At 42.7% G+C, this 15,332-nt stretch overlaps 1 protein-coding gene across 2 annotated transcripts in view; it reads right to left on the bottom strand.

Moving 5' to 3' along the window:
* The window catches only part of nck2a (NCK adaptor protein 2a), a 90,404-nt gene that overhangs the window by 27,095 nt on the left and 47,977 nt on the right, over positions 1–15,332 (bottom strand). The gene's annotated exons all lie outside the window — the stretch shown is intronic.

Below are 15,332 nucleotides of genomic sequence, written 5' to 3'. Positions count from 1 at the left end.
GTCTGGGGCTCCATGCAATATCTCACCTCGTGGGGCATCAATGATCATGAGGAGGTTGAGGGATCAGCCCAGAACTACACGGCAGGACCTGGTCAATGACCTGAAGAGAGCTGGGACCACAGTCTCAAAGAAAACCATTAGTAACACACTACGCCGTCATGGATTAAAATCCTGCAGCGCACGCAAGGTCCCCCTGCTCAAGCCAGCGCATGTCCAGGCCCGTCTGAAGTTTGCCAATGACCATCTGGATGATCCAGAGGAGGAATGGGAGAAGGTCATGTGGTCTGATGAGACAAAAATTGAGCTTTTTGGTCTAAACTCCACTCGCCGTGTTTGGAGGAAGAAGAAGGATGAGTACAACCCCAAGAACACCATCCCAACCGTGAAACATGGAGGTGGAAAAATCATTCTTTGGGGATGCTTTTCTGCAAAGGGGACAGGACGACTGCACCGTATTGAGGGGAGGATGGAAGGGGCCATGTATCGCGAGATCTTGGCCAACAACCTCCTTCCCTCAGTAAGAGCATTGAAGATGGGTCGTGGCTGGGTCTTCCAGCATGACAATGACCCGAAACACACAGCCAGGGCAACTAAGGAGTGGCTCCGTAAGAAGCATCTCAAGGTCCTGGAGTGGCCTAGCCAGTCTCCAGACCTGAACCCAATAGAAAATCTTTGGAGGGAGCTGAAAGTCCGTATTGCCCAGCGACAGCCCCGAAACCTGAAGGATCTGGAGAAGGTCTGTATGGAGGAGTTGGCCAAAATCCCTGCTGCTGATGTATCAAATACTTATGCCATGCAATAAAAAGCAAATTAATTACTTAAAAATCATACAATGTGATTTTCTGGATTTTTGTTTTAGATGCCGTCTCTCACAGTTGAAGTGTACCTATGATAAAAATTACAGACCTCTACATGCTTTGTAAGTAGGAAAACCTGCAAAATCGGCAGTGTATCAAATACTTGTTCTCCACACAGTATAATCACACTAATGTAAGTCTCCCTCCATTTTACGCACCAGAATTATGACATCAGATAACATATTCACTACTACACCACCCAACTATAAAATGCACATTTAGAAAATGAGATAATCACTGTTGCGCCGTCTAACTACAAACCACATGTATCGAGTCTAACAGCAGCCATAAGATAACTCCTTATTGAAACCAAGCCTGTGTGGTTAGGCTTTCATTCCCCTGTGGTTGACCTCCCTAACAGGAAGCACCTGATCATCTCCTGGATCCTGAACCGCCAGTCAGCCAGATCCGAGATCAGATCAGGTGGCGAAAACATGGCAAATGTATGTGCAGCCAGTTATACACCAAATGGGGCCAGGAGTTTTTCATAATTTTTGTAGAGATCTAACTTGGAGAGGCTGAGATTGGAGCTCACAGATATTGACTTACAGTATAATGCTTTTTAAACAGCTGACTGTCACTGAATGAAACTCCTGAAGTCAAGCAGTGAAACCTCGATGTTGTTGCACCTTCAGTTTGGTCGTACAACCCTGACAGTCTTTCTGACAGACTAGATGGTTTTAACAAGAGAGTGCTGGCTAAACACACACACACACACAGCCTTGTCCATTAGTGTGTGAGAGAGACAGACAGGGATTATGCATGCTCCATTTCACCATGCAGGAGAGGAATCAGGTGAACACAGTCACACACACACTACTTTACAGCTGAATGTACATGGAATGGAAAAGTGTGCATGTATGCGTGCATTCGTACATACATGTATTGTATGCGTGCCTGACTGCCTGCGTGTGGGGAGTGCTTGTATGTGTGCGTAGCTGAGTGCATGAGATGAACACCATATTAAATGACTATACTTATGAGATGAACACCATATTAAATGACTATACTTATGAGATGAACACCATATTAAATGACTATACTTATAAAAAGCAAACAAGTTAGAAATCAGTATGAAGGCAGCACAGACGGCCGGTTGGATGAGCTCAGTCTGTATCAGTGTTCTGTTCCGTCAAGCCTTCCCATGGCAGCCTAATGATAATATCTATGTTTAGAATGTACGCCAGAGTTCAACCACTGCAGCTGGGAAACTGAACAGTCAAATAAACAACTGAAGCGCTGCCTTGTAAACATGAAACAGAGATGCTCACAAAGAAGAAGAGAAAGGAAGAGAGAGAGGGCGAGAGAGTGAGAGAGAGAGAGGGAGAAAGAGGGGGGAAAGAGAGAGAGGGGGAGAGAGATGTAATTCTCTCACATATCACTAATGTTCTCCAATAGTCAATCTTGTCTCAAAACGTTAAAAAGGTCAACATCATTATTTTTATTGTATTACATCTTGTGTTGAGACAGCCCAGGTCTACCTCTTTGAATCCAAACCTGGAGGAGTAATAAACAGTCAGTCTCCCCTTCTGTTGAAGTCCTGACCTGCACGTAGATAGTATAGTAACACTGTATTCTACTGGGAGGAGTAGTCGTTGTTTAAAACTGCCCATGTTGCGTAGTAACGGGCTGATTCCATATTCATGGTGTTTCAGAGAGCGAGAGAGAGACACAACTCTACCACTGTTAAACCCTTGCTGTGTGAAACTTAGCTAACGGCCAGTGGGTAAAACAGAGTGCTGCTCCCGTGTGTGTGTGTGTGTGTGTGTGTGTGTGTGTGTGTGTGTGTGTGTGTGTGTGTCAAAACACTGGAGCGGAGTGTTCTAGAGACAGACACAAACCACGATAAACGGTCAAATACCCCGGCCCACAGGGGGAGAGACACTTGGGATCACACATTTCCTTTCTCATATCGTCTTCTCCACTTTATTCTTTAATGAGAGAGCAATTCACTGATGAAGCTCCGCCACACAGGACCGTATAACGCATGAGAAGCGTAGCCACACGATTACACCACATAAAAGATCCCATTACCGCTGGAAAGATTTATATCTTCAGATATAGCCCACTGTATTTCATAAATGCTGTTTTTTTAAGACATGATATTAAACTCTATCCACGACAGGCTCATTTCTTAATGCACTGTCGTGTAGATGGATGTTTTAGTACAGTGTGACTCATTTATAGTTTATATTTATTATTTATTTAAGGCGCAATGTAGCAAAACATTTTGCAAGAGGAAACTGTGTAGCTCAGTTGGTAGAGCATGGCGCTTGCAACGCCAGGGTTGTGGGTTCGATTCCCACGGAGGGCCAGTATGAAAAATGAAAAAAATAAAAAATGTATGCACTCACTAACTGTAAGTCGCTCTGGATAAGATTGTCTGCTAAATGACTAAAATGTAAATAGTACATTAGACCCTTTACTGTCCCATTAGTCTCTTCTCACAGTCACTGGAGAGGCAAGACAGACTACTGCCCCACAAGTGTCCGTGTAGCATTAGAACCATTGTAATATAGTGAATGTGCCCCTGCTTGCATGCACTAACGCTGCCTAACAGGATTCTCTAACAGGCCTGGACAGGGTTAGAAGTGAAAGGAAGGAAGGACGTAGAGGAGCAGGGCCAAATCTTGCCTGTGAGCCTGTCCTTGCCCTAGGGAAGAACGCAGAAGGTTGAGTGAGGTGTTCCCAATGTGGCTTACAGAACAGCTGTATACACAGTTACACACACATCTAACCTCGTCCCCAGGCTATCATTTGGCAGTAGTGTCTGGTATCAAAATTACACACACATCCAATCCCAAATATCAACCTCCCTCCCTCCCTCTTCCCCAGTTTATCAGCGTTCTGATAGATGACTCTGGTTCTCCCTTAGAGTGTGATGGCCCCGCCTCCCTCTATCCACTGAAATTATTGATTCTCCCCCAACGACTGTGCTCATTAGGGATAGCGATGGAGATGCCACTTAGAATAACATCAATCCTCCTCTCTGGGCGTTCACACACACACCAACAGGCAGCACACATACCATCAGTCTCACTAAACACACACACACACACACACCAGCACCCTCACTTGGGGCAGGGAATTGCCAGGGACCTCACGATACAATATTATCACTTTGGTTCCGATACGATATGCATCGCGATTCTCACGATTCTATATGTATTGCGATTCGATGTTCCAAACATATTGCTCATCATATGTCTGCTGCAGAGGGACTAGAGAGAGCCATGAGAAAACACGTTTTGATCAGTCAAGGATGACAAGGAAATATAAAGCGCTGAAAATAATTGTACTCCCTATTTAAAAAATAAAATGGAGAACACTAGAATTCTGGTGAAGGTACAGTCAACTAGCGCAAAAATAATATAGCGATAGTCAAAATGATACATCGTCAAAAAAAATATCCCGATATGTAACTGCATCAAAGTATTTGATCCCCTGCAGATTTTATACGTTTGCCCACTGACAAAGACATGATTAGTCTATAATTTTAATGGTAGGTTTATTTGAACAGTGAGAGACAGAATAACAACAAAAAAATCCAGAAAAACGCATGTCACAAATGCTATGAATTGATTTGCATTTTAATGAGGGAAATAAGTATTTGAACCCTCTGCAAAACATGACTTAGTACTTGGTGGCAAAACCCTTGTTGGCAATCACAGAGGTCAGACGTTTCTTGTAGTTGGCCACCAAGTTTGCACACATCTCAGGAGGGATTTTGTCCCACTCCTCTTTGCAGATCTTCTCTAAGTCATTAAGGTTTAGACGCTGACGTTTGGTAACTCGAACCTTCAGCTCCCTCCACAGATTTTCTATGGGATTAAGGTCTGGAGACTGGCTAGGCCACTCCAGGACCATAATGTGCCTCTTCTTGAGCCACTCCTTTGTTGCCTTGGCCGTGTGTTTTGGGTCATTGACATGCTGGAATACCCATCCACGACCCATGTTCAATGCCCTGGCTGAGGGAAGGAGGTTCTCACCCAAGATTTGAAGGTACATGGCCCCGTCCATCTTCCCTTTGATGCGGTGAAGTTGTCCTGTCCCCTTAGCAGAAAAACACCCCCAAAGCATAATGTTTCCACCTCCATGTTTGATGGTGGGGATGGTGTTCTTGGGGTCATAGGCAGCATTCCTCCTCCTCCAAACACGGCGAGTTGAGTTGATGCCAAAGAGCTCCATTTTGGTCTCATCTGACCACAACACTTTCACCCAGTTCTCCTCTGAATCATTCAGATGTTCATTGGCAAACTTCAGACGGCCCTGTATATGTGCTTTCTTGAGCAGGGGGACCTTGCGGGCGCTGCAGGATTTCAGTCCTTCACGGCGTAGTGTGTTACCAATTGTTTTCTTGGTGACTATGGTCCCAGCTGCCTTGAGATCATTGACAAGATCCTCCCGTGTAGTTATGGGCTGATTCCTCACCGTTCTCATGATCATTGCAACTCCACGAGGTGAGATCTTGCATGGAGCCCCAGGCCGAGGGAGATTGACAGTTCTTCAGTTCCTTCTCACCAAGCTGCTTGGCGATGGTCTTGTAGCCCATTCCAGACTTGTGTAGGTCTACAATCTTGTCCCTGACATCCTTGGAGAGCTCTTTGGTCTTGGCCATGGTGGAGAGTTTGGAATCTGATTGATTGATTGCTTCTGTGGACAGGTGTCTTTTATACAGGTAACAAAATGAGATTAGGAGCACTCCCTTTAAGAGTGTGCTCCTAATCTCAGCTCGTTACCTGTATAAAAGACACCTGGGAGCCAGAAATCTTTCTGATTGAGAGGGGGTCAAATACTTATTTCCCTCATTAAAATGCAAATCAATTTATAACATTTTTGACATGCGTTTTTCTGGATTATTTTGTTGTTATTCTGTCTCTCACTGTTAAAATAAACCTACCATTAAAATTATAGACTGATCATTTCTTTGTCAGTGGGCAAACGTACAAAATCAGCAGGGGATCAAATACTTTTATCCCTCACTGTAACTATTTATTCCATTACGGAGTCTCTTTCCCTAAAGCCGTCAAGCTTTAGCTACATTGTCATTTATGCCTGCCTGCTATTGTCAGATTGTCTTTAAAAGGATAAATGTGGACGAAACAGGGGAAGAGAGACATCTGAGGTAAAAAAAAGAAGTAAAGGGAGAGAAAAGATGTTGCATGGGGGGGGGGGTATGGGATGGACCGCGGGAATTGTTTGCTAGGATAATAATTGCTTGTCAATGAATTAAATGTAATACAATGGCAATCCTGGTTATATGTTAGAATCCTATGCGTGAACTGCCGACATTATTACGCATATTAATTGATAATGATGGAAAATAGGATATGCATAATAAAAAAATAATAATAGTTTATATATATATATATATATATATATATATATAGAGGTGAAAGCATTGGAAATGCTTTTGGCGGTTAACCTGCTTCTGTTTTGTGGGTGGCACTGTGTGCTGTTTTCGATGGATGGGTCCTGGCCTCTCGGGGCCTTAGGGATACGGAGGGACGTGGGGGGGATGCTGATCACTGGGATGACGGCTCAACTTGGGATGGGGAGGGGCTTTAGCGGGGGAATTAGTGGAGAACAATTGAAGGGTTACTCCGTAGCAATGCAAATATCACGGTACAGCTATATGGACACTCAATCATTACGCTATTTTTTATTGGTAAATTTACAAACATATATAATGATAAATAGACTTGAAACTTGTATCTCATTATGGTGTATGGTGAAATAAGTATAGCCAGTTATAATTGTAATGGCTTAGCTGATAATAACAAAAGAAGAACAATATTTACATGGCTTAAAGAGAAGGAATATAATATCTATTGTATACAGGAAACTCATTCAACAATTCGAGATGAAGTAGCGTGGAAAAAAGAATGGGGGGGGGGGGGGATATACTTCTCCCATGGGCAAAGAAATTCAAAAGGGGTGATGATATTAATTAATAGTAATTTCGATCCGAATGTGCAAATTGTCCAAATAGATACGCAAGGTAGATGGATTATTTTAAATATGGTATTGGACCATAAACAGATATGGCTCATTAACCTTTACGGACCAAATAATGATGATCCACAATTCTTTGACAATATATATAATAAATTATCAAGCCTGCAAGCAACTCAAGACAATATTATTATGGTGGGGGATTATAATACTGTTTTAAATAGCTCAATGGACCGAAAAGGAAATCACACCACAAACAATCACCCACATGCTCTTAAGGAAATTGTGAATGTCATGGATACATTAGAACTAGTAGATATATGGAGGCTTAAATATGCTGATCTAGTGAGATATACATGCCGGAGACTGAATCAAGCTAGTCGTCTTGACTTCTTTCTTATCTCATTCTCGTTGGCACCAAAAGTAAAAAAAGTGTTGATAGGGGACAGAATGCGGTCGGACCATCATATAATAGGCATATACATTACTCTGACTGAATTTCCACGTGGGCGAGGATATTGGAAATTTAATCAAAGCCTATTAGATGATAATTTATTTATAATTAGAACAAAGGAATTTATAACTGACTTTTTCCAACATAACATAGGTACAGCGAATCCCCTTATTGTATGGGACACCTTTAAATGTGCCTTTAGAGGCCATGCAATTCAGTACTCATCTCGAAAACAAAAGCAATTTAGGTCAAAAGAGTTTATACTAAGAAAGGAAATAGAAAGTCTAACAGAACAGATAGATGGCAATAAAAACTAACATAGAGGCTCAGAATAAATTAGAGGAAAAACAAAAAGAAATGGAAAAACTTATTCAAGAAAGATCAAGTGTAATATATTATAAAAATAAATCAAACTGGATGGAATATGGGGAAAAATGCACAAAATTCTTTTTTAATCTTCAACATAGGAATGCTACCAAAAAGAACTTAATGAAACTGGTTACAATTGACAGTCACCCATAATTCACCTAATGATATTTTGAAGGAAGAAACAAAGTATTTTAAGCATATGTTTTCTTTTCAGTCGCCTCCATCTCCTCTAACTGAAGCTAATTGTAGAGATTTTTTTCCTATTGATAATGTCAAATTAACAGCCACACAGAAAGACTCATGTGAAGGTGAAATTACAGAGGAGGAACTTCTGGATGCAATTAAAGATTTTAAGTCCGGGAAAACTCCAGGGTTGGATGGCATACCAATCGAGGTATACCAAACCTTTTTTGATATACTAAGAGGACCGTTATTAGCATGTTTTAACCACTCCTATGTAAATGGTAGATTATCTGACACTCAAGAAGAAGGTCTGATCTCATTATTACTGAAACAGGATACAAGTGGAAAATATAAAGATCCAGTCCATTTACAAAATTGGAGGCCCCTTACACTTCAGTGTTGTGATGCAAAAATCCTAGCAAAATGTATAGCGCATAGAATTAAAAAGGTATTGTCGGATATTATTCATTCTAATCAGACAGGTTTTTTACATGGAAGATACATTGGAGATAATATAAGGCAAGTATTGGAAACAATAGAACACTATGGAAAATATGGGAAACCAGGCCTGCTATTCATAGCAGACTTCGAAAAGGCATTTGATAAAGTTCGACTGGAATTTATATATAAATGCCTGGAGCATTTCAATTTTGGAGAATCTCTTATAAAATGGGTCAAAATCATGTATAGTAACCCTAGGTGTAAAATAGTAAATAATGGCTATTTCTCAGAAAGTTTCAAACTGTCAAGAGGAGTGAAACAAGGTTGTCCACTATCGGCATACAGTGGGGAAAAAAGTATTTAGTCAGCCACCAATTGTGCAAGTTCTCCCACTTAAAAAGATGAGAGAGGCCTGTAATTTTCATCATAGGTACACGTCAACTATGACAGACAAAATGAGAAAAAAAAATCCAGAAAATCACATTGTAGGATTTTTAATGAATTTATTTGCAAATTATGGTGGAAAATAAGTATTTGGTCAATAACAAAAGTTTCTCAATACTTTGTTATATACCCTTTGTTGGCAATGACACAGGTCAAACGTTTTCTGTAAGTCTTCACAAGGTTTTCACACACTGTTGCTGGTATTTTGGCCCATTCCTCCATGCAGATCTCCTCTAGAGCAGTGATGTTTTGGGGCTGTCGCTGGGCAACACAGACTTTCAACTCCCTCCAAAGATGTTCTATGGGGTTGAGATCTGGAGACTGGCTACGCCACTCCAGGACCTTGAAATGCTTCTTACGAAGCCACTCCTTCGTTGCCCGGGCGGTGTGTTTGGGATCATTGTCATGCTGAAAGACTCAGCCACGTTTCATCTTCAATGCCCTTGCTGATGGAAGGAGGTTTTCACTCAAAATCTCACAATACATGGCCCCATTCATTCTTTCCTTTACACGGATCAGTCGTCCTGGTCCCTTTGCTGAAAAACAGCCCCAAAGCATGATGTTTCCACCCCCATGCTTCACAGTAGGTATGGTGTTCTTTGGATGCAACTCAGCATTCTTTGACCTCCAAACACGATGAGTTGAGTGTTTACCAAAAAGTTATATTTTGGTTTCATCTGACCATATGACATTCTCCCAATCCTCTTCTGGATCATCCAAATGCACTCTAGCAAACTTCAGACGGGCCTGGACATGTACTGGCTTAAGCAGGGGGACACGTCTAGCACTAAAGGATTTGAGTCCCTGGCGGCGTAGTGTGTTACTGATGGTAGGCTTTGTTACTTTGGTCCCAGCTCTCTGCAGGTCATTCACTAGGTCCCCCCCCCGTGTGTTTCTGGGATTTTTGCTCACCGTTCTTGTGATCATTTTGACCCCACGGGGTGAGATCTTGCGTGGAGCCTCAGATCGAGGGAGATTATCAGTGGTCTTGTATGTCTTCCATTTCCTAATAATTGCTCCCACAGTTGATTTCTTCAAACCAAGCTGCTTACCTATTGCAGATTCAGTCTTCCCAGCCTGGTGCAGGTCTACAATTTTGTTTCTGGTGTCCTTTGACAGCTCTTTGGTCTTGGCCATAGTGGAGTTTGGAGTGTGACTGTTTGAGGTTGTGGACAGGTGTCTTTTATACTGATAACAAGTTCAAACAGGTGCCATTAATACAGGTAACGAGTGGAGGACAGAGGAGCCTCTTAAAGAAGAAGTTACAGGTCTGTGAGAGCCAGAAATCTTGCTTGTTTGTAGGTGACCAAATACTTATTTTCCACCATAATTTGCAAATAAATTCATTAAAAATCCTACAATGAGATTTTCTGGATTTTTTATTCTGAATTTGTCTGTCATAGTTGACGTGTACCTATGATGAAAATTACAGGCCTCTCTCATCTTTTTAAGTGGGAGAACTTGCACAATTGGTGGCTGACTAAATACTTTTTTTCCCCACTGTATCTATTTATTGTGGCCATCGAGATGTTAGCTATTAAAATCAGATCCAATAATAATATCAGAGGATTAGAAATACAGGGCTTAAAAACAAAAAGGTGTCATTGTACGCAGCCAACAAAGCTGACTTCATCCCAGCCTATGCCAACCTCCAGTCCCTCGACTTCCTGGCGCTGACGGAAACATGGATCACCACTGAAAACACCGCTACTCCTACTGCTCTCTCCTCGTCTGACCATGTGTTCTCGCATACCCCGAGAGCATCTGGTCAGAGGGGTGGTGGTACAGGAATCCTCATCTCTCCCAAGTGGACATTCTCAATTTTTCCCCTAACCCATCTGTCTATCTCCTCATTTGAATTCCATGCTGTCACAGTCACTAGCCCATTTAAGCTTAATATCCTTGTCATCTATCGCCCTCCAGGTTCCCTTGGAGAGTTCATCAATGAGCTTGACGCCTTGATAAGTTCCTTCCCTGAGGATGGCTCACCCCTCACAGTTTTGGGGGATTTCAACCTCCCTATGTCCACATTTGACTCATTTCTCTCTGCCTCCTTCTTTCCACTCCTCTCCTCTTTTGACCTCACCCTCTCACCGTCCCCCCCTACTCACAAGGCAGGCAATACGCTTGACCTCATCTTCACTAGATGCTGCTCCTCTACTAATCTCACTGCAACTCCCCTCCAAGTCTCCGACCACTACTTTGTTTCCTTTTCTCTCTCACTCTCCTCCCACACTACTCACTCTGCCCCTACACAGATGGTAATGCGCCGCCGCAACCTTCGCTCTCTCTCTCCCACTACTCTCTCCTCTTCCATCCTATCATCTCTTCCCTCTGCTCAATCCTTCTCCCTCCAATCTCCTGATTCTGCCTCCTCAACCCTCCTCTCCTCCCTTTCTGCATCCTTTGACTCTCTGTGTCCCCTATCCTCCCGGCCGGCTCGGTCCTCCCCTCCAGCTCCGTGGCTTGATGACTCATTGCGAGCTCACAGAACAGAGCTCCGGGCAGCGGAGCGGAAATGGAAGAAAACTAAATTCCCTGCCGACCTGGCATCTTTTCACTCCCTCCTCTCTACATTTTCTTCATCTGTTTCTGCTGCTAAGGCCACCTTCTACCACTCTAAATTCCAAGCATCTGCCTCTAACCCTAGGAAGCTCTTTGCCACATTTTCCTCCCTCCTGAATCCTCCCTCCCCCCCCCCCCCCCTCCTCTCTCTCTGTGGATGACTTCGTCAACCACTTTGAAAAGAAGGTTGACGACATCCGATCCTTGTTTGTTAAGTCTAATGACACTGCTGGTCCTGCTCACACTGCCCTACCCTATGCTTTGACTTCTTTCTCCCCTCTCTCTCCAGATAAGATCCTGCGACTTGTGACTGCAGGCCGCCCAACAACCTGCCCGCTTGACCCCATCCCCTCCTCCCTTCTCCAGACCATCTCCGGTGACCTTCTCCCCTACCTCACCTCGCTGATCAACTCATCCTTGACCGCTGGCCATGTCCCTTCCGTCTTCAAGAGAGCGAGAGTTACTCCCCTTCTCAAAAAACCAACACTCGACCCCACTGATGTCAACAACTACAGACCAGTATCCCTTCTTTCTTTTCTTTCCAAAACTATTGAGCGTGCCGTCTTTAGCCAACTCTCTTGCTATCTCTCTCAGAATGACCTTCTTGATCCAAACCAATCAGGTTTCAGGACTGGTCATTCAACTGAGACTGCTCTTCTCTGTGTCACAGAGACTCTCCGCACTGCTAAAGCTAACTCTCTCTCCTCTGCTCTTGTCCTTCTAGACCTGTCTGCTGCCTTTGATACTGTGAACCATCAGATCCTCCTCTCCACCCTCTCCGAAATGGGCATCTCCGGCGCGGCTCACTCCTGGATTGCGTCCTACCTGACCGGTCGCTCCTACCAAGTGGCGTGGCGGGAAGCTGTCTCCGCACCACGTGCTCTCACCACTGGTGTCCCCCAGGGATCGGTTTTGGGCCCTCTCCTTTTCTCCCTATACACCAAGTCACTTGGCTCTGTCATATCCTCACATGGCCTTTCCTATCATTGCTACGCTGACGATACACAACTAATCTTCTCCTTTCCCCCTTCTGATAACCAGGTGGCGAATCGCATCTCTGCATGTCTGGCAGACATATCAGTATGGATGACGGATCACCACCTCAAGCTGAACCCTGGCAAGACGGAGCTGCTCTTCCTCCCGGGGAAGGACTGCCCGTTCCATGATCTCGCCATCACGGTAGACAACTCCGCTGTGTCCTCCTCCCAGAGTGCGAAGAGCCTAGGCGTGACCCTGGACAACACCCTGTCGTTCTCCGCCAACATCAAGGCGGTGACCCGCTCCTGCAGGTTCATGCTCTACAACATTCGGAGAGTGCGACCCTGCCTTACACAGGAAGCGGCGCAGGTCCTGGTCCAGGCACTTGTCATCTCCCGTCTGGACTACTGCAACTCGCTGTTGGCTGGGCTCCCTGCCTGTGCCATTAAACCCCTACAACTCATCCAGAATGCCGCAGCCCGTCTGGTGTTCAACCTTCCCAAGTTCTCTCACGTCACCCCCCTCCTCCGCACACTCCACTGGCTTCCAATTGAAGCTCGCATCCGCTACAAGACCATGGTGCTTGCCTTTGGAGCAGTGAGGGGAACGGCACCCCTGTACCTTCAGGCTCTGATCAGTCCCTACACCCAAACGAGGACATTGCGTTCATCCACCTCTGGCCTGCTGGCTCCCCTTCCTCTGCGGAAGCACAGCTCCCGCTCAGCCCAGTCAAAACTGTTCGCTGCTCTGGCACCCCAATGGTGGAACAAGCTCCCTCACGACGCCAGGACAGCGGAGTCACTCACCACCTTCCGGAGACATTTGAAACCTCACCTCTTTAAGGAATACCTGGGATAGGCTAAAGTATTCCTTCTAACCCCCCCCCCCAAATTGTAAAGTGGTTATCCCACTGGCTATAGGGTGAACGCACCAATTTGTGAGTCGCTCTGGCTAAGAGCGTCTGCTAAATGACGTTAATGTGCCCTTGAGCAAGGCACTTAACCCTAATTGCTCCTGTAAGTCGCTCTGGTTAAGAGCGTCTGCTAAATGACTAAAATGTAAATGTAAATGTATGATTCATGTTTTCTTTTAGATCCACAACTAGAATCCATACATTTTCTAACCTCTCTGGATTAAAACCAAATTATGACAAATGTACTATATTACGTATTGGATCACTAAAAAATACAATTTTTACATTACCATGTAGTTTACCAATAAAATGGTCTGATGGTGATGTGGATATACTCGGAATACATATCCCAAAGGAAATAAATGATCTCACTTCAATACATTTTAATAGAAAGTTAGCAAAAATAGATAAGATCTTACTACCATGGAAAGGAAAATACCTGTCAATTTGTGGAAAAATCACCCTGATTAACTCTTTAGTATTATCCCAGTTTACCTATTTGCTTATGGTCTTGCCTACGCCTAGCAAACAGTTTTTTAAATTATATGAGAAAAAAATATTCAATTTTATTTGGAACGGCAAGCCAGACAAAATTAAAAGAGCATATTTATATAATGAATATGAATTCGGAGGACAGAAATTATTAAATATTAAAGCATTAGACCTATCACTAAAATCTTCAGTCATCCAAAAGTTATACTTAAATCCGAACTGGTTCTCAAGCAAATTAGTAAGATTGTCTCACCCACTGTTCAAGAAAGGCCTTTTTCCCTTTATTCAGATTACAACCTCTCACTTTCAGTTATTTGAAAAGGAAATAATCTCCCAAATGTCACTATTTCTAAAACAAGCCATAGAAAGTTGGTTGCAATTTCAATTTAATCCTCCAGAAACGACAGAACAAATAATGCAACAAATATTGTGGTTAAATTCAAATATACTAATTGACAAAAAACCTTTATTTTTTGACAGAATGTTTAAAAAAGGTATAATCTTCGTAAATGATATCATCGGTAGGACTGGTGGAGTTATGTCGCACATGCAGCTAACAAAAACATATGGAAATGTCTGCTCTACCCAAAATTACAACCAAATAATTGCAGCCTTACCGCAAAAGTGGAAGAGGAAAGTTGAAGGGGGAGAAAGTAAGGAACTTGTCTGTCGGCCTTGCATTAAAGAACATAATTGGTTAAGGAAAACTGTGATAAATAAAAAAGTATATCAGTTTCACTTAAGGACCAAAGGATTGACAGCAGTCCCATATAGATTGCAAAATAGTTGGGAAGAGATCTTTGACGTAGCAATCCCATGGCATAGTGTTTATGAACTGACACGCAAAACGACACCGGATTCAAAAATTAGAATCTTTCAATTTAAATTATTATATAAAATTCTTGCTACCAATAGAATGTTATTTATATGGGGGATACAATCTTCCCAGCTCTGCAGATTTTGCTGTGAAGAGATAGAATCATTAGATCATTTGTTTTGGTTCTGTCCATTTGTAGCTTGTTTTTGGACACAGGTCCAGGAATGGCTAAAGGATTGCAATATTTACCTGGAACTAACCTTGCAGATAGCATTACTGGGTGATCTGAAAAGTCATAGTCAATCAATCAATAATATAATAATACTTTTAGCAAAAATGTTTATTTTTAATTCACAATATGTAGAAGCAATGAGAATAGAAAGGTTCAGAACTTTTGTAAAACATCACAGTATGGTTGAAATATATATGGCAAATAGAAATCCTATATGGATGGTGTTAAGAGATAGATGGGAGGTATTGAATAGAGTTGAAGGGTGGGACTAATAACAAATAACAACAAATATAGCTAATAATGTAAGCATACTGTGTCCATAATAAGTATATAGGTTGTATGTTGGAAGCTTTTGGGAAAGAGCACAGTTAGAAAGATATGGCATTTAGAAGCAAACCGGATGGACATCATGAAAATGATCGGAGAGGTTGAGAGTAGAAGAAGTTTAGGAGCAAAAAAATAAAAAAATAAATAGATATATATATATATATATACAGTGGGGGAAAAAAGTATTTAGTCAGCCACCAATTGTGCAAGTTCTCCCACTTAAAAAGATGAGAGAGGCCTGTAATTTTCATCATAGGTAGACGTCAACTATGACAGACAAAATGAAAAAAAAATATCCAGAAAAT

The sequence above is a fragment of the Coregonus lavaretus genome, assembly GCF_964263955.1.
Source record: "Coregonus lavaretus genome assembly, chromosome: 16".
In the NCBI taxonomy this organism is placed as follows: Eukaryota; Metazoa; Chordata; class Actinopteri; order Salmoniformes; family Salmonidae; genus Coregonus; species Coregonus lavaretus.
Note: the sequence above shows the minus strand (reverse complement) of the source record. Positions and strands in the feature narration are given on the sequence as shown.